Consider the following 23,204-nt stretch of genomic DNA (forward strand, 5'->3'; position numbering starts at 1 on the left):
TGAGAAAGAGAGTTTCAAAATTTGTTGGGGGGAAAAATCAGCATAACCAACTTCCTTGTCTGTGATTGGAATAAAATAAATTGCTGAAGCCATGCTGCCACTGGAGACAAAGAGAGCATAGCAATGAGACAAAATAAAGCAGATCCTTGATGACTTAAACAGTTATTGCTAAGATCAAACCATCCTTGAATTCCGTGCAATCTATTTTTCTTCCAATGGACTAAGCCAGCAACTCTCCTCTGGTGCTTACGTTGATATGAGGCAGATTCTCAATTTGTTCATTTAACTTTTTTATAATTGATTAATTTTTTTAAATTTACAATTATTGTGTGTGTGAACATACCTGTACTGAGTCAGGGAGTATGTGGGCTACAGCATGGATGCATGCAGAGGTCAGGGAATAAATTTGTGGGTTTTGATTTTATTTTTTGCCTTTATGCAGGGATCAAAGTCAGGTCTCTAGGCTCGCATAGCAAAAGACTCCCAAAGCCATCTTGCCAGCCCTTAGTTGATTTTTAAACAAAGAGTTCTAACAAATTTTTTGTTTGAAAGAATAAAAGACTCTTAACTATAACAACATAAGCACTTAGACACGTGCTTAAATTGCCATTCGTATTTACTAACAGTGATCAACGAAAGTTGTGAGGTCCCAGAGATTAAGATGACAAATGAGATCTCCTCTCTGGAATTGGACTGGTTAAGGTGCCCATTCAATTGTCCTGACAGTATTATATTGTCATCAGCAGCTTCTGAGAGTCATTGTTGGAGGGCCATGTCAGAAGTGTGCTGTGCACAGATAACACTGCTATCTAGAGTTGAAGGAAGGAATTTGTTCTCATTGCTTCAGAGCCATGGAGCAACCACTTCCCAGTGAGGACTAAGGTACACGCTGCAGCATCTCAAGAGTCCTCAGCTTCAGGTATCCATCACGTCAACCTAGGGCATCAACCACAATGGCAAGAGTGAGGCTCCATCTGCCTCGAGAGCCATCGCAGGGGTACGGCACAGGCTGCTGTCCTCCTGTGCCTCCTGCCTCCATGCTCATGAAGAAGAACCAGGCTTCTTTCTGGCCTTTGTAAGATGTCTACTTGAAAGGACGAGTTCTGATGAAATGGTACTGTCCTTTGTTAAAACGGAGGCGTTGCGGTGGGAGGTAGGGGGGAGCCTCAGGTTAAGGAGCAAGACTTGGAAGCAGTCGATCGTGGCTCATAAGGAACTGAAGTAGGTGGTGGTAGTGGAAGCGATGAGAAAGGTGCCAATGAGGTGGGCTCTTTAGTGTTTACAGATTGGGACTGGCAGCCAAATGAGAAGTGAGGCTCGATTATGATTTCCTAATCTGGGGCGTTGGTAAAGGAAAACTATGTGTCTGATAACAGAGTCAGTAGGAGGCCATGGCTTTGTCCATAATTCAGTGAACTGGAGGGAAATCAGAGGGGGAAGGAATAGGTCTTAGATATGGGACATGCAAGGTCAAAACACTAGAGGTAGTCTTCTACCCCGGTATCTGCTAGGATTCTGTGACCAGAAAGACTGTAGAAAATGCTGCTAGGGAATGTGTTGGGGGCTAGAGCTGGAGGCTCCCTGCCTCGAAGAAGAATGTGTATGGTTAGATGGGGAGTCACAGATTAGTATTCTTTCATGAAAATCTCTACATGTCAGTCCATCAGTCCATCCACCAGGCAATCCAATCCGTCTACCCACCCATCTACCCATCCATCCATCCATCCATCCATCCATCCATCCATCCATCCTTCCACATAACTGAATTCTACTTTTATATCTCCTATTTTCTAGATTCTGTACTTTGGAAAGTCAAACACAAAACCTGTTCATCCCTAGACCAGCAGAATATAGCTAGTAAATTATAAAAATCTCCAAAAAGAATGCTAACCATCCACTTGGCAGACTTTTGCTGTACAGTGGGCCAGAATAATCAGGCATCTTTTTGTAGACTGAGGAGCTAGTCAAAGCTTTCCTTTAACCTAAGTGACAATGATTTAAATTCCAACGGAATATATAAAACCTTTTCTTTCTTTCTACCTTTCTTTCTTTCCTTTCTTCCTCCTTCTCTCCCTCCCTCCATTCCCTCCCCCCTCCCTCCCTTCCTTGGGACTACCTAACATAATATTATTTATTTCAGATCTGAAATTGATTTAGCAACCTTCACATCTTTCACAGATACTCACACTTTGTGTTGAGGGCAGGTCTTTGAGATTTGGCAGGTGCTTCTCCTTCAGAGAATAAGGCTGAATCTGGGGCTAAGGGTGGGGGGAGGCACCATTCTCTTGGCTACCCATCCCTACCTCAACAGTTCTCTGCTGAAAACCAAGGAAATCCTTCTATCCACAGAGAAATGGGTATATAAATGATAGACACAGATAGATGACAAGACAGATCAATAGATTGATAAATAATAGATAATAGAAGGTATATAGATAGATGCTATAAAGAAATACATATCACACACAGAGAGAGTTCTCATGTCTGTCTCCTTTCATCAACCTATGCTGACACCATCTAATGCTTGAATTGTTATGATAACCTACAAATAGGTCTCTCTAATTCTAAAATCACCCTTTTCATATTCATCTTATAGCTGAAATCCAGATATGACCATGGCCAGGCCACTTTACTTTAAATAGTTCCACAGTTCCTTTTGGGCTAGGATAAAATCCAAATTCCCTTCATGATTTCCTACACAACTATCTCCTTGGTAATCATTCTGAGAATTACCCCAGAATCACAGGGCTTCAGAGGAAGATGGCCACGTTGGAATGTGAGCCAGCCTATGGCTAGTCTTGGTCCTGAGTGGGCATTTGATCACATTTGGTCCAATATGCCTTTCTCTGCCATGTTGAACCTAGTAATGGCTCCCATTTGAGTGCACTGTCCATCATTGTTGCTGGACAGGAGCCTGCTGCAAGACGGAAGCAGAGAGTAGAGTCAGATGGGTCTTGTTACTCTGGAGCCGAGCTTCTGTTCTCAGTCTCAGGAGGAAGCCATGCCCTCCCCATTCAGATGCACCGTCAGTGCCTCCTTGGACTCTATGTACACCTCAAATACCCCTCTTTTCAAGTTCCCTTTGTATGTGTATTAACCAGTATCCAGTTCCTGTGTTTGCAACTCAAGGTTTTAATTGTGCACCTTCTGTTTGCTGAGTGAATAATTGGCTTGGCAGTAAGTAAGGCTTTCTAACAATCTAGTCTAAGGCAACTACAACAGGCCATGCCAGAAAACTCGTTTTCCAAATGGAAACATAGAAATTTCCCTCAATATTTCACCTCTCTCCATCTGCTTCTGTAATTTCACATCCCAAATACATGAGTGGTGACAGAGGCCTGTAATCTCACCTACTTCATGGGCTGAGGCAGGAGGATTGCCAAGCTTAAGGCCAGATGTCAAACAGTTGGTTTAAAATCTGTCATCAACTCTTACCTCTCCTGTGCTTCCTGGAACCATGGCACCCTCTCTTTGGAAAGAGGCTGTGGTGTCACAGCAACAGACAGATGTTTAGTCTTACCTGGGACCAAGCGTTCAGTTATCCCAGGAATTGTTGTGGTCATGCTGTTGTTAAAACCACTTCCATACTGATGGGCGAAGGTGCTGAGGCCTGGAGAGCAAGGCACTTTGCTGGAGGTTGGTCGAGTCTTGCTAGAATACAGAACCAATCCACCAGGCTCCATGCCCCGTGTCCTGATAATTTTCCTTGAGGCCTTCTCATCAGGTCTCCTGACCTGCTTTGGCTCTAGGCTTGGTTAAACTTTCAGAATGTGAACACTGATTTAATCCCCTGTCCATCAATCACTTCTTACCACTCCTGCCACATCAGAAATAAAATCACCTGAGTCCCAGATAGATAGATGGTTGATCATCCTGGCCAATGCCAGACTTAAATATCTCATAGCCATGGCCACTAGCTGAGTGGAACTATTTAGTTAAGAGTGTCACCTTGCTCAGCGTCACTGTCCTCTCCCTTCCTCCTCTCTCAGCATCACCAGCCTCCTTCTTCAGGGACCTAAAGGGTGATGTCAAGAGCTGTCACTGAAGGTCAGGCCAATGGAGAAACCTTGGGATAGGTCACAAAGGGTTAAGGCAGCTGCTGACAAAGCATGCAGTGGAGCTGTAGTGATACTGGTGACCAAGTCATCTGTCATCAGAGAACAAAGACCCACCCTCAGCCCTTCTACAGTTCGAGTCAGACCCGGGAAGCCACAGACATATATTCCCCTTTTAGTCTAAAGAAAAGATTTAGACTTGAAACAAAACTAAATTGTGTCAATATACAAAATGTCTTAAACATATATAAAGCATATATATATAGAAGATGATAAGGATATTTATGCATCAAACATTGTGAATAGAAAGAAGACCTTACACAGAATGACAAATTGTGTTATACAAATTATAAATCACCAGAAGATACAATAATCTACCTATATCCCATCCTAAGCATATCTATCCCATCTAAACCTTAAACTTATCTGAAAGAGATGCCCAAATCTGAATACCTCCTTCTAATACCAAACCTAAACAATTGAGAACTAACCCCAAACAGGTGTAATTATCCTTTAATGTCAACAGTAGGGAAAGGGGGCATAGTATTCTCAGAATTACTTCCTGCTGAAATGGGACAACAATACCTCATGGGATCCTGTAGGAAGAAAATGTTAAGAGTAGCAAAAGTCTTGAGTGGACAAGCTACATTTATGCCCAGTCTCTGTTTGGTGGGAGATTGAAGTTCCTTACTGAGGTTCTTATCTTGATTGAAGTTCTTGACTGAGGCTCTGGCCAGAATGTAATAAGAAGGTGTACAATGTCAGCTAACTAGTCTGGAGTTGTCTAGAGTGATGTAGTCCCAAACCGATTTTAGGGTAGTAATTGTCAGTTCAGATGCATCAAGTTGGTTCAAGTGAAATAGATGAAATGGAGCCCCATTTTCTTTCCAGAGAGTTTGAAGATTGCTGTTAGGACATTCTTTGTTTGCTGTGGAGGACTTAAACACTATGTCAACAAGGAAATTCAACGTTTATAGGTATGCATACCAGGAAAGGCAACAATAAGGATGATAATAAATATGAGGGAAATTAGACTTTCAGAGACTGACCCAAGTATAGACAAATGACAGTCCCTAGATTTTGTTTTCTTTTGGCTTCTTGATATAATACAGAAACTCTGAATTTCATTTTAAGAGCATGCTTGGGTTTAGAGGAGGAGAGCCAGATCCAACTCCAAAGCCAGCATTGGTTTAAGTGAATTGGGACTAAAAGAGTATTAGGAAGTAAAGGGAAATAGATTTTTGTAAAGATACAGGTTAAGAGAATTAGACATTGGTGCCGAATATCAGATCCATCTTTGTTTGATGGTTCTTTTTGGTTAGCTATCCTCTCTTCTTTAGGTATCTACACATTCAGTGTCTTCTTGCTTTTTGGAGTTGGATTAACTTGTTAGGACAAGAATAAAATACTTCCCTTTCTTTTGTGAAGTCTCCATGAAGCTCGTGGGACATGACTTTGTGGATGACCTGTCATCTTTCCTCACCCAGAGGTTTTTCCTGTTTGTATAGAATCTTGATCAGTTTTGATGGAATCCAAAGCTTTTCTTCTCCTATGGAAAGGAAGGCAAAACCCCTCCGCCAATGTAACACATATCCTGGTTTCCATACTGAGGTCATTAAACCCTTGAAATATACTGAGTGTTTTAGTTTAGAAGTTTTCTCTGTAGTCCAGTGTTGTTTGCAGCTGTTTGTCCTTTCTCATTTGCATTAAGAAAGTTTAATGTTAATAAAGCATTATGCAATCTGTGTTTGGGGGTCTTTGTTCCCCTGCCTGTTTATGGAGCATTTCTTTTAAAGTGTGGTTAGATCTCTCTACCACTGTTTGTCCTGTGGGGTTGTGTGGTATAACAATTATGTGCTTTATACTATAATATTTGAAAAACTGTTCCAATTTACTGGAGACATATGCTGGATCACTGTCAGTTTTTATTTGTGCAGGTATACCCATAATGGCCATTACTTCTAATAGGTGTGTGATAACAGAATCAGCCTTTTCAGAGCTAAGAGCAGTGGTCCATTGAAACCCTGAAAATGTGTCTATTGTAAGGCGCACATATTTTAAATTTCCAAATTCTGGAAAGTGAAATGCATCTATTGGCAAAATTTTGTTTTTATGTATACCTTTGGAATTACTGCCTGTTGGTAATGGAGCCTGATTATAGAATGAACAAGTAGGGCAGTTTCTTACTATTTCCTTGGCTTATTGCCAAGTGATGGAAAAATCCTTCTTTAAACCTTGGCTATTCATATGGTGTTTTTTATGAAATTTTGAGGCTTCTAGTATACTTCCTACTAATAAATGATCAATATCATCATTACTTTGTGCTAGAGGATCTGGCAGACCTACATGGGATCTGATATGTGTTATATACATAGGATGAGTCCTATTCCTCATAGTTTCTTGTAATTGTATACACAATGAAGTTAGTTCCATATCATCAGGAATAATTTCAGTGGTCTCAATCTGCATAGTCAGTAACTATATTGAGAGGCCCTGTAAAACTATAAGTACCATGAGAATGGCGTACAACTTTGCCTTTTGTACAGATTGTAAGGGCTCTGAACTACTTTACTTATATTTCCTGATTTATATTCTGCTTTACCTGATTTGTTTGCATCAGTATAGAATGTAGGGACTCCAGAGATTGGTGTTTTTCTACAATATGTGGAAGGATCCAACTAGTTTTCTTTATGAATTTGATTCTCTCACTTTTGGGATAATTGTTGCTAATAATTCCCAAAAAGTTACTGCAAGCCCTTTGCCAATATTCATTATCCTTCCATAAGGAGGACATTTTCTCATTAGTTAAAGGTACTATAATTTCTGTTGGGTCCCTTCCAGTTAGTTGACGAAGTCTTAATTTGCCTTTTAAAATTAAACCAGAGATCTTTTCTGTATATGTTTTTAGTTTTTTATTATGTTTATGTGGCAGAAATATCCATTCTAATATGATATCTTCCCTCTGCATCAAAATCCCTGAGGGGTATTCTCTAGATGGTAAAATAACCAGAATACTGTCTAGTTCTAGATCCACATAGTCCACATGTGTTTCTAGTATTCTCTTTTCTACCCATTCTAATTATTTTTCAGCTTCAGCTGACAATATTCGTGGACTATTTATGTCCCTACCCCCCTTTAGAGCCATTTTTAGATGTTTCAAATCATGCCCTTCTACTTCAATAATTGTCTGTCATTGAAAAATCTCTCCTAGTAGTTTTTGAAGATCATTAAGAGTCTGGTAACAATCTCCCCTGATCTGTACTTTCTGTGGTCTAATTTTTTTGTAGATCAATTTTGTAGCCTAAGCAATTGATAGAATCTCCTCTTACTTTGTGGCAGCTTCTTGCAGCTGGCCAAGGCAGCGGCTTTTTGGGTGCTCATCCGGCAAGCACTCCTGACACCAGCTGTTATGGAAAAGTAACAGTATACGGAATAAAGGTATTGTTATTTATTGTGAGAAAATACCTACACAAGAAACCAAAAACCCAGGTTAGTCTCTGCAGCCTTTTAACACCTGACTGGAACCCCAAAAAGAGGGCAAGTGCCTCTATCCTCAACCCTTTATTCCACATACCCATATGCACTTGCAGCCACACCCAAAATAGGCGTGGTCAGAGGGACAGGTGCCTAGGTCTCTACAGTGTGTGTGTGTGTGTGTGTGTGTGTGTGTGTGTGTGTGTGCATTTAGAGAGGCCAACATCAGTCAGGTATCATTCCTATGTCATCTACTTTGTCTCTGAGACATGCTCTCTTATTAACCTGGAATCTACTACTTACACTAAGCTGGCTGGCTGGGGATCTACCTGTCTCTGCCTCTGCAGAACTGTGTACCACCATGCTTTGGGGGGCCTAACTCCCGGTCCTCATACTGACATGGCAAACACTTTACTGGACAAGCTGTCTCCTCAGCCCCAAGAATGGGCGACTTTAAGAAGTTGGATTTTATCTCAGGCACCTATTGGGAACCCCAGTGTCTTTAGCTATAAAATAAGGACCTACTTTTTCACAAGGCCAGTGTGAGAATTCAATGAATAAATATGGACATGCCGAGCCTGGCAAAAGAATCACATAATAACTAGAACTATGGCTGTGTGGACAGGACAAAATGGAGAGTTTATGGACATAAGGGGTCAACAAGTCAGTGCTGGACTCAGCCAGGGAGGGCTCAACAGTACGTGTTACAGGGGCTATAGAAGGATGCCTGAACACTAGCCTGAAAAAAAATTGGTCCCAAGTAACAACTTATGACTTTAAAGTCATTGGAGGCAAGAGAAGACTTGATTAACCTGGCGGCAATAGGAATGGGGTAAGTGTCCAGGAAGGGTAGAGAGAAGGTCAAGCCTTTGTGCAGCACGCTGCCTGTCATTGGGAGAGGCCTCTGACGCCCACACTCAGCCATTGGGAGGGGCCTCTGATGGTCCCCGGACCCTGCAGAAAGGATGTCCATCTGCAAACTGCGCTGCCCTAGACTTCAGTTTCTAATGTTGCCATCTTCCTGTGCTTTCTTGCTCCAGCTCACCACTTTTTCCTCTCTCCCAGAACCCAGTGACTTCACACTTCTTCCTCTCCCCTCTTAAAACCTGCTCTACCAAGATTATTTAACAGTGCCATGGAACGGGGGAGGGGGGAGGGGGTTGGCGAGACAATGTAATGCTTGTGTCCCTGGGGACTCTAAGCGTAGTTTAACGGAAGAGGGCTTGCCTTATGTGCACAAAGGAGGCTTGCACTATAGAAATAAATAAAAGAATCTACACCACAGTTAGTTTCCTTTGAAAGTCAGTCTGACAAGTGTGGTCAGGCAACACTTTGGAGGTGTTGTCTTGTCTTTAAGTACAGGGTCAGTCATCAGAAATGCCTGATCCTTAGCCTAAGGACATGATCTTGGGTCATCCAAGTCACCTGCTCCTCCAGGGGATAAGACGGACCTGAGCTCAGCCTTTCAGTGGATGTCTCCTGTACACACAGACGAGAGAGAGAGAGAGAGAGAGAGAGAGAGAGAGAGAGAGAGAGAGAGAGAGAGAGAGAGAGAGAGAGAGAGAGAACAGCCTCCTCCATCTAACAACTAGTGGGACAGGGTGTGGGTGAGTATCAGCCAGCTCCAGACATGGGAGACCCAAACTCTTGTTCTTGCTTGTGTGACCCTGGAAGCCATGTTCACTCTCTGTCCCTGTTTCTCTTTTGAGAAGCAGAGAGACTTCTTCCAGCTAACACACTCTAGGATTCAAACACACAAGTCATATCAGCTCTGATGATTACTTCAGGTTTTTATCAAATCTTTTGTACATGCTTGTATGCTTTTGGCACCCTCCTGATACATTTGTGTATGCATATGTGAATACATACATATGTATACATGTGTGTGATATTGCTTTTTGAAAAAACAAGGTAGGCATCAGAACTTAATCTTAAAGACTATAGATTCCCCTAACAGTGGAAGTGAGGTTATCTCTGTCTCTTTTGCCTGCTCTTGGGACCCTTTTCCTCCTACTGGGTTGCTTCATCCAGTCTTGATATAAAAGGTTTGTGCCCAGTCTTGTTGCATCTTATTAAGTCATGCTTGGTGCTATCTCTGAGAAGCCTGCTCTTTTATGAAGGGAAACTGAGGAACAATGGGGGGATTAGGAGGAGTGGAGGGAGGGAAGGAGGTAGTAGGCATGTACTCTGAGAGAAGAATAATAATAAAGTGGCATCCTTGAGGGATTATAAGATGGTGCAGCTGGTAAAGGTTTCTGCTACCGTGTCTGATGACCTGAGTTTGATCCCTGGAACTCACAAGGAAGAGAGAGAGATAATCAACTTCCACAACTTGTTCTCTGACTTCCACACAAATGCTGTCCTCTGTCTCTGTCTCTGTCTCTCTCTGTCTCTGTCTCTGTCCCTCTTGCTCTTCCTCTCCCTCCCTCACTCACACATGTAAACAAACAAATAAGTATAGAAATGTCTGAAGTCATGCCCTTGATGACAAGGCTTTTCCCCTCATGCACAGTCACAGGCTTCACCCAGCTGAGTTAGAGTAAGGACAACTGACTGTATTATTCTTGGGGCAGAGTCTTTGCTTCAGAACTGGGAGAACTCCCATGGGAGTGGGGTGATCTGTTCCCTAATTCATTTCCTTGGTTGCCGTTCTAACTAGAGCTTGGGGCCCACTTCTGGCTTCCCGCCACTGAGGGATCTCTCAGCCCCTACATGTACTTAGGCTGTGTTTTGTTTCTTAGGGGGACTTACAGGAAATGCTTCATGTAGACTAGTGATTTTTAACCTTTTCATACAGTTCCTCATGTTGTGGTAATCCCCAATCATAAAATTATTTCATGGCTACTTCATAATTGCAATTTTGATGCTGTTATGAGTAATAATGCAAGTATCTGGTATGTGACACCCCCCCCATGGGGGTAGTCACCCACAGGTCAAGAAACAATGATCTAGACAAAAGCATAAGTGAGGAATCGAACTGCTGAACCTTAATGTCAAGTCGATGATGGTGGTGGTGGATGCTTGTGAAGTGTTTCTAGTCAGTGTCAGAGGGTTCTGGAGAGGATGATTTTCATCCCAGACCAAAGACAGAAATGGAAGCATCGTTCTTGGTCTTACAGAATGCAAATCTTAATACTTAACCTGTCACATCCTACCTCATGCAGGTAACTCAGCTGTGCTGACTGACTTTGCTCGTGTACCCTTCCTGTTGATTGGACATTGTAAATCTAATATTGCTAACATACAGAAGCAAATATCGGGGTAGAAGACTTTTTCTCTCTGGTCCTGTGTTCATGTGGACTAAAGATTGCACTTGAGAGCTTGGAAAGATGGCTTAGCGGCTAAGAGTACATGTTCCTCTTGCAGATGCCCTGGGCTCAATTTCCAGTACTCATAATGGGGGATTCATAATTGCCTATAACTCCAGTTCTAGGAAAAGTTGTCACCCTCTTCTGGCCTCCTTAGGCACCTACACTCATGTACACACACACACACACACACACACACACACACACACACACACACACACACACACGAGAGAGAGAGAGAGAGAGAGAGAGAGAGAGAGAGAGAGAGAGAGAGAGAGAGAGAGAGAGAGTATTTTAAAAAGAAAAGTATGTACTTGGCATTTCCTAGCGCCCTGTCCAGGTCATCTTTGCTTCAGAGTAAATTCCCACAGAATTGTGGGAGCAGGATAAAGCTCCTCTCTCAAGTATGAAGTATTTCTGAAAGAGTCAAGCATAGTTGGGAACGCACGGGAGTCTTCCCGCATATTCAAGATGAGCAGACCTGTGTCCTCTGTTCTTTGGGCAACCCTCGCCAGCAGCCCCCACTGTCCTCCCATAGGCAGCCCCTCTGGATCCAGCACTCACGTTATAGCTGATTGCATTCACTGACCCACGAGCATACAGTACACTCGTCATTTGGACCAAACATGAGCTGGACTAAGCAGACCCCTTGGGCATTTGGGGATCAGAAAATGGAGAGAAAGATATCTCCAACCAGCTGATAAGAGGGCGAGAAAGGGCTGGGCGATGGTGGCTCACGCCTTTAATCCCAGCACTCAGGAGGCAGAGGAAGGCAGATCTCTGTGAGTTCGAGGCCGGGCTGGACGACAGCCTCCAAAACAATACAGAGAAACCCTGTCTCATAAAACAAAAAAAACAAAACAAAAACAAAAACAAACAAACAAAAAAAGAGGGTGAGAAAGGAGGAGCAGGGCTGTTCTGGTGTGGGACCCACAAGCCGTGCATATTGTGATGGAGGGGATCAGGCCTAAAAGCGAATGCAGCTGTGCAATGGAGAAGAGCCGGGTGCGAGAGCACATGAGAGACCGTGAGTGAGTGAAGAGCCCAGCCCACAAGACCTCCTAGGCCTTTCCCGAGAGGAACAAGGTCAAGGGCAGATAAAACACTCTAGAGTCCTGGTAACACAAGAGACATCGACACTTCTAATTTCACACCCAGCACTTAACTATTTTTACAAGTGGGTTTTCATAATCTCGTAAGTGTGTGTGTTTGTGTATGCGCAGATGCTTGTGTGTATGTGGGTGTGCACGGCAGGGTGGGTGAGTATGAGAGGTCAGAGGTTACCTTTGACTAGTATTCCTTAGGCGGCCCACCACCTTTTGTTTTTTGAGGCAGGGTCTCTTCAGTGGCTTGGACCTTATCAATTCAGCTAGCCTGATAGCCCCAGGGATCCGACTCTACTTCAGTAATGCTGGGATGGCAAGCACATATCTGCCATCCTCCACTTTTTAATGTGCCAGAGATCTGAACTCAGGTCTTCATGCATAAGGTGGGGAGCAACAGAGGAAGAAAGCAGACATCAGCCTCTGACCTCCACACATACATATACATAAACAAGTGCTAATGACCACACACATGTAGACACAGATATACACATACATGCAACACACACATACAGAGAACAGCTTGCTTGTCAACCACAGCCCTCCCTTTCTGAACTTGTATCTCCCAGGAGTCTCTCTCTCTTTGAAGTGTTAGGAGTTTCCTAGTCTTCACTTGACCCTTCCAATCCCAGATCTCAAGTTGCCATTGTCCGGGGCAGCTGATATCAGCTAAGATTTAAGAGTAAACAATTAAATTTAGCCAGCCATGCTAAAGTGTGAACGCCTGATTCAGTGGAGAATGGTTGAAGAACACTGGCAGGTTAAAGGATCACTGTGATAAATCTATTTTTTTTCTAACCTCTGGGACAAAGAGCCTGCCAGACTCTTCACCACATGCACAGAAGATGTCCTCCCTACTTCCCATTTTGCAGTTGGCCGTCTCATTCATATACCCTATCCCACCTCTTGGCACAGTCTCACTGACATGCCCCTTGTCAGAACCAGAAGTGACTGCAATCCACTGTGAATTCTTGGTTATGCTAGCATGGCTTCACACCAATTTAAGTCTGTCTGCAGTGACCTCACCTACAACAGACAAAGCCCAGGGGCTGGGGATGGCTCTGAGCTCAAGCACGAGGACCTGGGTTTGGTCCCCAGCATGAATATAAAAAGCTGGTTTTCATGGTGTGCTTATAATCCCAGTGCTGGGGAGGCAGAGACAGGAGGATCCCTATGGCTCCTTGGCCAGCCACGCTAGCTCCATCAGTGAGCTCCAGGTAAAATTAAGAGGCACTGTCTCAAAACACGAAGTGAATAGTGACTGAGTGGGACACACGTTGTTGACCTCTGGCCTACACACACACACACACACACACACACACACACACACACACACACCACAGTCACATCCATAAAACACAGTGGCATCCATTCTCTTGTTTGCTGCTAATTCTCAATACTAAGTTCTTTCCCAGAGTCCGTATCAATTGCGTTAGAAAACAGTGATACTCTCCTCAGCCGCCAATCATCTAGCACAATTAGCCTGACTGCCATGGAGCTGGGCCTACAGACAGATTGACTTGGGAGAGGACTCAGTGTGGTATCTTGTCCTACCACAAGTGGGTATGGGTGTGTCATTCTGTCCTTCTCCCTCGGAGTCTAAGCTGAATGCACCCACAGTGAAGAGAAAGCCATCTTAGACCAAATCTAGTGTCACTATGGAAGAAAGAGTTGCTCCCCATTTTTCAGAGCCCCGAGTCCCAAAAGACCCTTCCCATGGGGGATCCAGAGTGATCCCAACACCCCCTAAGAGACCCCCTTCAACATGAGGGACCCAAGAGAAAGCGTTCACTGATTTCTCTCACCTCTGATGGCTGGATTATGCCTCCCAAGGGCTCCCAGGTAGGGTTGGCACAGAGGACAGATTAGTTGACAAAGTTGAATCATGCACAGATACACCTGCAGCCACCCCCACACACGCTAACCCTCTCTGGGACTTTATAGGTTAGGAAGAGAAGGATGAGATTCATTCAAACCATCATGATGTCATGTAACAACTGGTCAGTGTGATGCAACACAGCGAACCCACATAAACCATCGGAGAAAGAAGTGTTCTTCCCACAAAGAGAAATGGGGGGGTTGGTTTTACAGGATTAGCCTTTATGCACTCGGGCTATGTCAGGAAGGTATTGAAGCTAGAAGCTATAAGGCAACAAGGGTAGTTCAGGTAGAAGCACTAACCACACAAAGAGCAGGGAGAGAGAGACAGAGACAGAGACAGAGACAGACAGAGAGAAACAGAGACTAGCTCTGGGTGGGTGTAAGGAGAACCTGAGATCTCCAGGTGGGCAGTGTGTGTGTGTGTGTGTGTGTGTGTGTGTGTGTGTGTGTGTGTGTGTGTGTGTGTGTCCATCCGCAGGGGGCTAGAGGCTGTCAGGAAAGAGGGCTAAGGTCACAGGTGGGTGGAGAAAGCCACAGGACCATCTGAACAAGGGTAAAGGCCAGTCTGAAGGAATGTGCCCGGCTTTCCTGGCTCCTTGGGGACTCTCAGGCATTCTTTCTAACAAGAGACATGTCGCCTGCCAGCCAGCAGATGTGGCCCATGAATAAACATCCCTGCCGGGCTGGAGGGGTGGAGAGAATAATAAATATGAAGAAAGTGGTGGCCTGCCCCTCCATACCCCCCTCCCTGCTCCCAGGGTAGCAGACACGCTTGGCCCTAAGGGGTGGACTCAGACACGGACCGTCCTCACCCACCGCAACCAGCCCTGGCCAGTCGCACATTAATCCGGTGGATTTGGCCATCTTGTGACATAGCCAATCAGTTCGAGGGAGGGGATGGCAGAAACGCCTCTCCTTTCACGCCACAAAAGGATTTTCGTCCCTTGAGAGCACAATGAAGGGGGAAAAAAAAAACCAATCAAGGCGGGATCAGCTGTGGGCTGGTGGCTGCAGATCCGTGTCTCCCAGAGGGGGGTGGGGGCACATATCGGTCCGTGTGGGAAACCCACAGCCTCAGCTTCTCACACATTGTTCTCCTCCTCTTCAGCGGCACCCCCTCCCCACCAGCCCTACCCTCCATTCTCCCCTCCCCAGAGCCGTTAATACCACAAAAGATACATTCCCCATTGTGCCCCTGGACAGCTGAGAGGTCCGAGTTAGCCGTACACAGCTCCCAGAGTCCTCTCCAGGGAGAAAGGGGTGGACCATCCACAAGGAGAATTGGATGCTTATCATACAAAGGACTTAAACCCACTTGGGCTCCTGGCCTATGGAAGCCGGTGGGGGGTTAAACACAGTTACATTTTCATTAGGTGCTAATAGCCAAAGGGCAACTCTGGGCAGCCAGGACCAGACATTGTTATGCAGAGAGTTCCCTTAGTTGCAAGGGCAGGGCAGGTGGGGTGGGGAACTGGGGGTGGACCAGTCAGTGCTAAAGTCTAATTTGGCGGGGTGGGGGTGCAGTGGGCCGCATTGTTGGCCTGTGGATTCCATCAATGGGAAAAGTCATGTTTTTCTCTGAAGGAAACAAGCTGACATCGCTGGGGAGGGGAAGGGCCGGTGTTGGGTGGCTGGAGACAGAATTAGGCTGCTAGTAACTCCTTTGGCCTTACCAAAGGGCCTTCCCACCACTGGCCCTACCTCTGAGACAAGGCAAATATTCTGATTTCTATGGGGGGTGGGCAGCTTGGAGAAGGGGAATGGTTTTAGAATCAGAGAAAGTTATTAAGCCCTGGTTCCAATCCTCTGTCACAGGTGGTATGGCCTGGAGCATCCTAAGGACCAAGGTGAGGAATGGTTTCTTTATAGTGTAAAATGGAGTTAGAACCTCCTTGTGGGATTCTTGCCCTCAAGGAGCTGATACCAATGAGGCCCTCAAAACTAACAAACAAACAAAGGAAACCCACCATCTCCTGTCCACCAACTGCTCCCACTAAAAGGAGCATTTAAATCAGAAAGGGAAAGCATCTGGAGGCTGGCACCGCGGAGCAGTGGCTTCGGTGTGAATCTTGTCACCATGCTCACTCAGTTCTCCCGCTTCCTCCAGCTGGGGAACAGGTCCCCAACTTCAGTGGAAAACTGGGCTTTACAAGAAGCCCCAGGTCACTTCCAGGTCCCCCTTGCTCAGGAGACTTGAGCATAAATAAACAAGCCACCTCATGGTTTGCTTTCTGTTGAAGTGGGAGAAAGGGCTCTGCTGTTGTAGCTGTAGCTGTCTCCTCCGTCCAGCCAAGAGAATGGAGTTCATCTCCGGTTCTCTTTCCAGAAGTTCAGAATTCAACGGACAACTCAGCTACAAACGGAGGAAGGGCTGAAAGTGATGCACAAATAATTGCCAAATGAGGTGCTGGGAAGATGGCCCAGGCTGCAAAGCGCTCACTCTGCAAGCACGAAGAGTTGAGTTTGACAACCTCCCCTGTCCCACAGACGGCTCAATGTTTGTATAAACCCAGTGCTAGAAAGCCAACCTCGCTTAATCAACAAGCCTAGGGGTGCAGTGTGAGAGAGACCCCCCTCTCAGAAAACAGTGTGGACAGCTCCCGAGAAACGGCACCAGTGGTTGACCTCTGACTTCTACAAACATGGCCATGCACACCTGTACTGAGCACGCGCGTGCGCGTGCGCGCGCGCACGCACACACACACACACACACACACACACACACACACAGAGAGAGAGAGAGAGAGAGAGAGAGAGAGAGAGAGAGAGAGAGAGGCACATGCACACTGCCAGATAAAAGATGCCCATATTCCTGTCTGTGGGGTAAGTGGAATGTGGGGGTATTGATAGCAGGAATCCCAAGGGGTATAATTTGTATCATCATCAGGTGTGCCGCAGTGGCCACTACCTCCTCATCCTGCCTGTTTATGCCACTGCTGATTACTCTCACTACCATGTGCCCTGGCCTAAGGGTGCTTCAGTTCCTACAGGACTACTGACATCAACTTCCCAGACAGATAGCCAGTGCCAGGCCAGGCTGACTCCAGAATTTGCATAATAAAGCACTTTCAGGAAATGAAATGGATTGAGCATCTATGGAAGGTCTGGGGAGGGGGGATGTCTTGTTTTCTGGAGCTACACCTGGGTCCTGCTGGAAGGTATTTAGTGGGAAGTGTTCTGTGGAGATGGTGGGGAGGTGGGAACAATGATTTCTTTAAACAGGCCAAAGAGGGACCCATTTGTCTTAGCAGAGCAGTGGCTGCTTTTCTCCGGGAGGCATCGCTTCCCAGAAAGTGAGTTTAGGACTGGAAACCATCTCAGAAATGTATCCTCTTGGAGTATCTCTGGAATGAGAGACTGGACTACGCTTGAATCTAGAAAGAACCCTGAAGCGTCTTGCACTGTGAGTTCATAACCAGGATCTGGATCTAACATCCTCAAGTGCCCCCTCTTACCGTCATCAAATCTATGCAATTGTATGTATGCCTGCTCCTGAGTGTACGCATGTGTGTGTGTGTGTGTGTGTTAGCATGTGTGTGCACATGCATGGATGTGTGGAGGCCACAAGTCCGTTTCATGTATTTCTCTATCACCCTCTACCTCATTTTTTGAGACAGAGTCCCTCGCTGAACCTCAGGCTCACCAATTTGGCTGGATGAAGCTGGCCCTCAAGCCCAAGGAATCCTGCAGTCTCGTCCTTCCCAGACCTGGGTTTCCAGGCGCATGCTCAGCATTTCCCATGGGTGCTGGGGATCCAAGCTCAGAGCCTTGTCTTTATACAGCAAGTGACTTGCCAGCTGAGGCATCTCCTTGGCCCCACACTTTTTGATCAATCACTGAAACTGCCAAGTTCCACCCACATCCAAGGATTCAAAGAAAACCCAGCTAAACACAAGGGCACATGAGGTTTGCAATTTGGATCTTAACTCCCTCAATACCCTTCTTTTCCTTTTCCCTTTGGATGAAGAGAAAGCACCTCGTTCTGTTGGCTAATAAACTTAGAATTCAGACCCTTCCAGGTGCAAGGAGAGGCCTGTGCTGCTAGAGGAAACTGCTTCCCCAAGCCAGCAGTGCCCACAAATTACAACCGGTTTCAGCAATTAAGAAAAGTAAAACATTAAAAAAGCATGAGGTGGAGCACATTTGCATGCTAATAGCCCCTCTGTAGTGCTTGGGAAGCTGTGTTTTACAACAAAGCAGATAACTTCCACACTAGAGCCATTTTAACCCTTGGGTTCTCACTCCAACTTTCAAGCCAGGGTCCTCAATGTCTGGGATTTGTCTCACGATGGTTGAGGAAGGCATGGGTTAAGTCCGCTTACCAATCCATCCTCCATGGCCTAGTTTTTCCTGGCTTTGGAAGGGAAAGAAAGAGAAGGAGACTTACAAGCTGGGAATGTCTTTATGGATAGTGAGAGGAAAGCAGAGTGACCCACTGTGGATGACAAAGAAAACTTTGCTAGCAAATACCATGGAATAGGCTAGGCAGTGTTGGAGTTATTGGTCCTGGTATGTGAAGAGAGGTGAGCTTGAATCTGGTCTGACCACTTCCTAGTGGAGTTGACTGTGACTTACCCAAGTTCCTGGAGCTGGAGTCTCGTTATCTAATTAGGTGGAATAGAGTCAATGAAAGCAAAGTCTCTATGGTTGTCATAGCAGCAGGTGGCATTTCTGCTGTTCCTGGGTAAAATCTATGAAGAATCCTTGTATGACAAATTTACCTTGACGTCAATGGAGATAGGAAGCCATTCCTCTGACTATGCAGGAGTAAGCTTTACAGTACCGGCAGATAGCAGACAGAAAGTCTTCTACACTTTCCCTGGGAAGACGACAGGATGTTTAGACCTCATTGGTACTGTCCATCCTTAAGAACACAGAGTAGGCTTACAGGAGTCTGCACAAGTCAAGAGAACATTCTGAGCCCTTATGGGAAGAAGACAGCTTGACTAAAGTTTGGGTTTTAGAGCAACATAGACCTTTTTTGTTGTTGATGAGGATTGTTGTTTTGTGGGTGCACCCATAGGAAGGGATGTGTATGTTCACGTGTGTGCACCCATGCACACATATGTATTCACACATGAGTACATGTTTGAAAAGGCCAGAAGACCTTGGATGTCACTGCTCCGGCCCTATTCACTCTTTCTTTGAGAGAGTGTCTCTCACTGGGTCCTGAGGCTTGCCAATTAAGCTGGGGAAGGTTGATTCATGAGAATGAAGGGTCATCCATCTGCGTCTCCATCTCCATCTCCACAGCCCATGGCACCACTCCTGGCTTTTTCCATGTGTTCTAGGGGGAACAAAGTCAGGTTCTCAAGCTTGTGTGGTAAGCATTTTACCAACTGAGTCACCGCCTCAGCCCACGCCCTTGTTTTCAGGTCTTTTGACAGAATCTGGCTTTGTTACTCTGGGCCAGTTCCTGAACCTTTCTATACCTCAGTTTCCCCTTGTCAGATGGGGATGATAAAATCTGGTATTTATCTGTAAGGGAGGTTTCACAAGCAGGCTCTCGCTTTGTTTCTGTTTTAAATATCCGATTCCCCTCATCCTTCCCCATGACACAATAAGGAAGCAATGTCCAAAGTGTGTCATGTCTTAGGTTCCAAGCCAAGTCAATGAAATCTCACAAAGACAAGGAAGGAGTTTTGATTTACACTCCAGTGTCCCCGGAGTGTTCCAGAGCTCTGCAATGGGAAAGAGGCTGCCGGAAGGAAATGAGAGTTCAAGGGCTGGTCAAATATTAAGCTGGTGTTCACGGATGGGTGGCAGAGCGCACCCTCTGATAGCAGGCATGCTTCATATCCATACTACCTGTGGGCAGAGATGAGCCCACCACCTCACCCTGGGCTGGATGCACTCACCACGGCCTGCTTTCACTTTCTGCCCTGGACCTGCTTGTGAAGGACTCTCTAGTAAAGAACTGAGGAGCACAGATGAGAAGCAGAAACCAGACCTGGAGATCGGGCATGGGGACAATCCTGGGTCCACACAAACTTTTCATTCATAGGGAGCAAACGCTCCGATCAGCTACATCTGTGGCTCTTAACCCTAATGTGAATTAGAATCGCTGAAGGTACCTGAACAATATTGAAAGAGATGTCCTGGAATGCTGCCTCTACTGAGTCCAACTTCCTGTGGAGAGTCTCACGCAGCTCTCCAGGGATTCTGGCATCTCTCCTGGCTTATGAGCCACTTCGACAGCCTCTTTCTCTGAGTGTGTTTGTTATATAAGGGTGCTGCCCATTCTTGCCCCCACTGGAGGATGCTTCCAACACCAGAAGGTTCAAGACCCCTCCCTAAGACTTTCTGATTTAATTCACTTTAAATCGAGAGCAGGTATCTATCAAATATGGCCCCCCAACAGCGTATTGCATCCAAGCCTTCAAGACAGTTCATTGCAGCAGAATGACAGAAGTGAAGATTTGAGACACTGCAACAGGAGATGAGACTACATGAACTCTAGCCCACCCTTGCCTTAGGAGACTTGGGTGGTGAATTGCTTGCTTTGTAAGCCCAAGGTCCTGAGTTTGGTTTCTAGAACCCACATAAAAAAGCTCAGAGTGGTGGTATGTACTTATTTATATTCCTAGCACCAGGGAAGTGATCAGGTACATCCCTGTGTCTCCCTGGCCAGCCAGCCTAGCCAAGTGATGAGTAAGTGAAACACCCTGCCTCAACAGAAGGCAGATGGTGTTCCTTAGAAATGACACCCAAGGCCGTCCTCTGGTGTATACACTCACGCACATACATGTATATGTGAATATGTACACATACACAGAATACTGTGCCCCTGTTAAAAAGTCTATACACTATATTGGTGGTATAGCACAGGGGTAGACCTCTTGCCCAGCAATATTTGATGTCTTGGGTTGAATCTCCAGCACTGCAAAGAGGGGGATGCAGCGAGTAGGGTTGGGGATGTAAGAAGGACCTCTCTAGCGGTCTTAAAAATTCTCTGTAGAAAAGAAAACCAGCAAGCAGACAGCACTTAAGGGGTGATATTGCTTGTGTAGGGAGAAAACAAAGTAGACGTTTTATTTACTTCAAGGTAATACAAGTAGTGAAATCACGGAGCAAGAGTGACAGAACACTTTTGGACAGGGACAGGACAGAGAATTTGACAGCATCATCTAACATGCTCACTACAGATTTTGAAAATAAAATCCATGGAACATTTCTTCTGTGGTTTCCACAAGGTTTTGCAAATAGCGAGGGTAGGGTAGAGGCCATCACACTGCAGAGTGGGGCCCCAAACAACATGCTTGCTGTCTGCAGTTTCCTGTGTTTTTTTTGTTTGTTGGTATGTTTGCTTTTGTTTGTTTTAAATAAGCTTTCAAAGACAGTTTCAGATTTCCAAACTTTACTGAGAACATAATACGGACACGTTCTGTCTACCTCCCAGCCTCTCTTACGGACAACCCTCATCGATGGGTGAATTCACCATCATTAACAGATAGATAATGGTAAGTTGTTAAGTAGCTAAACCCATATTTGATTTGCATCTCTGCAACTTCCACTTCAGTATCCCATCTGGGACAGGCATTACATTGCGTTTCCCATCATGCCTCCTTGGACTCCTATTGGTTGTAATAATTCCACACTTCCTTTGCTTTTGACGACAGATCCTCACAGCCCTGAGGAATAGAGTACCAGCATTTTGTTTACTGTCCCTCAGTTGGAATTAGCCTGATTCTCCCATGATGACACTGCGATAATGTGCTTTGGGGAAGAAAACTAGACTTAGAAAGTACCGTTCTCAGCACCTCAAGAGTGAATGAATAAAGTAAGATTTATCACTGTTAAATGGGCCTGCTGGCACAGGCCCGTAATCACAGCTTGTTGGGAAACTGAGCCAGAAAAATCACACATTCAAGCCTTGCCTGAGCTACAAAGAGAATTCAAAGTCTGAAAAGGAAAGCACTAAAAGGGCTCAGTGATACTGTACCATTCTTGCCTAGATGATGTGAAACCCTAGGTTCAGCCCTCAGTTCCTAAACAGGGGTGGGGAGGGTTCATCGTTGTTGAGGTTAACTTGGGCCACATGGTTGAAGGACTGCCTGACCGTTTTGCACACCATAACATGACTCCCTTTTCCTCTCTTCCCACACCTAACTCTTGGGAAGGAAGCCCGTGTGTGCAGCTCACGTGTAAGGAGTGCAGAGTTCTTATTTCACTTTCTCAAGGTTAGACCATCTATACACGTTACCAGGAGTTCTTCTGCTGGGAAGATTTGCCGGCTATCTAATCCTGTGTGCATATCTTTCTGAATGCGTGGGGAATATTCAAGAGTCTACACAGATGACACGCCATATTTTTGAGCCCATATTATATAGGATATTGCTATATTTGTTTTAGTTCGATCAGTTTTCTCTCTGGGGAACTTCCTCAGTTGGCTTCCACACCTCTGTAAGATACTTCAAGAACGTAGGGACTTGTGGCTTTATCATTGTTATTGTTGCTGCTGCTGTTGTCATCATTTTAAACCCCTCCTTATATCTGTCACCCAAGATGCTCCATTGCAAAAGAGTGGTCCTTCACTTTGGAGTGCATCTTTTTCTGAGCTCTCTCCATTGCTTTGTTGGTCTACTGTCCAGTCTCCTACAAATACTACTGATTTTTGCAGCCATGGCATGAGACATGAAGTTTGTCAGTCTGAGGCCTCCAAGTGTACTCTTCAGTGTTGGGACACATGCCCTAGATCCATTGTCTTCTTACACAAACTTCAGAATCAGTTCATCGGCAACATGAGAATCAGCTTAAGAAAATCCATGGCTGAATTTTGACTGGGACTGTGATGAGTGCATAGATCCAGGAAGGAAGACATTGCACTGCCCAATCCATGAACATGGGATGCTGCTCTGCTGAAATGAACCTTTGACTTTCATCTAATCAATGTCTTGTAGTTTCCCTGCCTGTTTTTATAACAGGATTTTGTGAGTTCATAGCCATGCTTACTCATTTACTTATGATCCATCACACGTGACTATACCAGGATTGACTAGTTATAAGAGAAACTGTGTGACCCTCAAGCCCTAACTTATTATTCTGATCTTTGTAGAAAGTTTGCTGGTCTCTGACAGTATGAATTATAGAGATTTTCCCCACAGCTTTTCTGGCCTTCTTTGGGGGAAGTTGATATCTCTCATACAGAAAGAGAGCTCCCCAGATCTCATCAAGGAGCTGGAAACCCTCCTTTAAAACAGTCAATTAGGGGGTGGGGTCTTGGAGAATTTTTATTTATGTCTATGAAGGTTTTGCCTGCTTGTGTGTCTGTGCACCACTGTGTGCCTAGTGCTGGGGGAGGTCAGAAGAGGGATCAGATCCACTGGAACTGGAGTTACAGACTGCCTTGAGCTGCCATGTGGGTACTGGGAATTAAAGACAGT

At 45.2% G+C, this 23,204-nt stretch overlaps 2 long non-coding RNA genes across 2 annotated transcripts in view; both read right to left on the reverse strand.

Annotated features, from left to right (window-relative positions):
* Window positions 1–23,204, reverse strand: part of LOC121141551 — a 67,139-nt gene that overhangs the window by 32,077 nt on the left and 11,858 nt on the right. The window lies entirely within an intron of this gene.
* LOC121141550 lies at window positions 599–4,007 on the reverse strand. Its single transcript, XR_005878492.1, has 2 exons — window positions 3,521–4,007; window positions 599–936 (listed from the first exon to the last, which is right to left on the reverse strand). It is a non-coding gene; the product is annotated as an uncharacterized LOC121141550 (long non-coding RNA).

The sequence above is a fragment of the Mesocricetus auratus genome, unplaced genomic scaffold (genome assembly GCF_017639785.1).
Source record: "Mesocricetus auratus isolate SY011 unplaced genomic scaffold, BCM_Maur_2.0 Super-Scaffold_100007, whole genome shotgun sequence".
Lineage (NCBI taxonomy): Eukaryota > Metazoa > Chordata > Mammalia > Rodentia > Cricetidae > Mesocricetus > Mesocricetus auratus.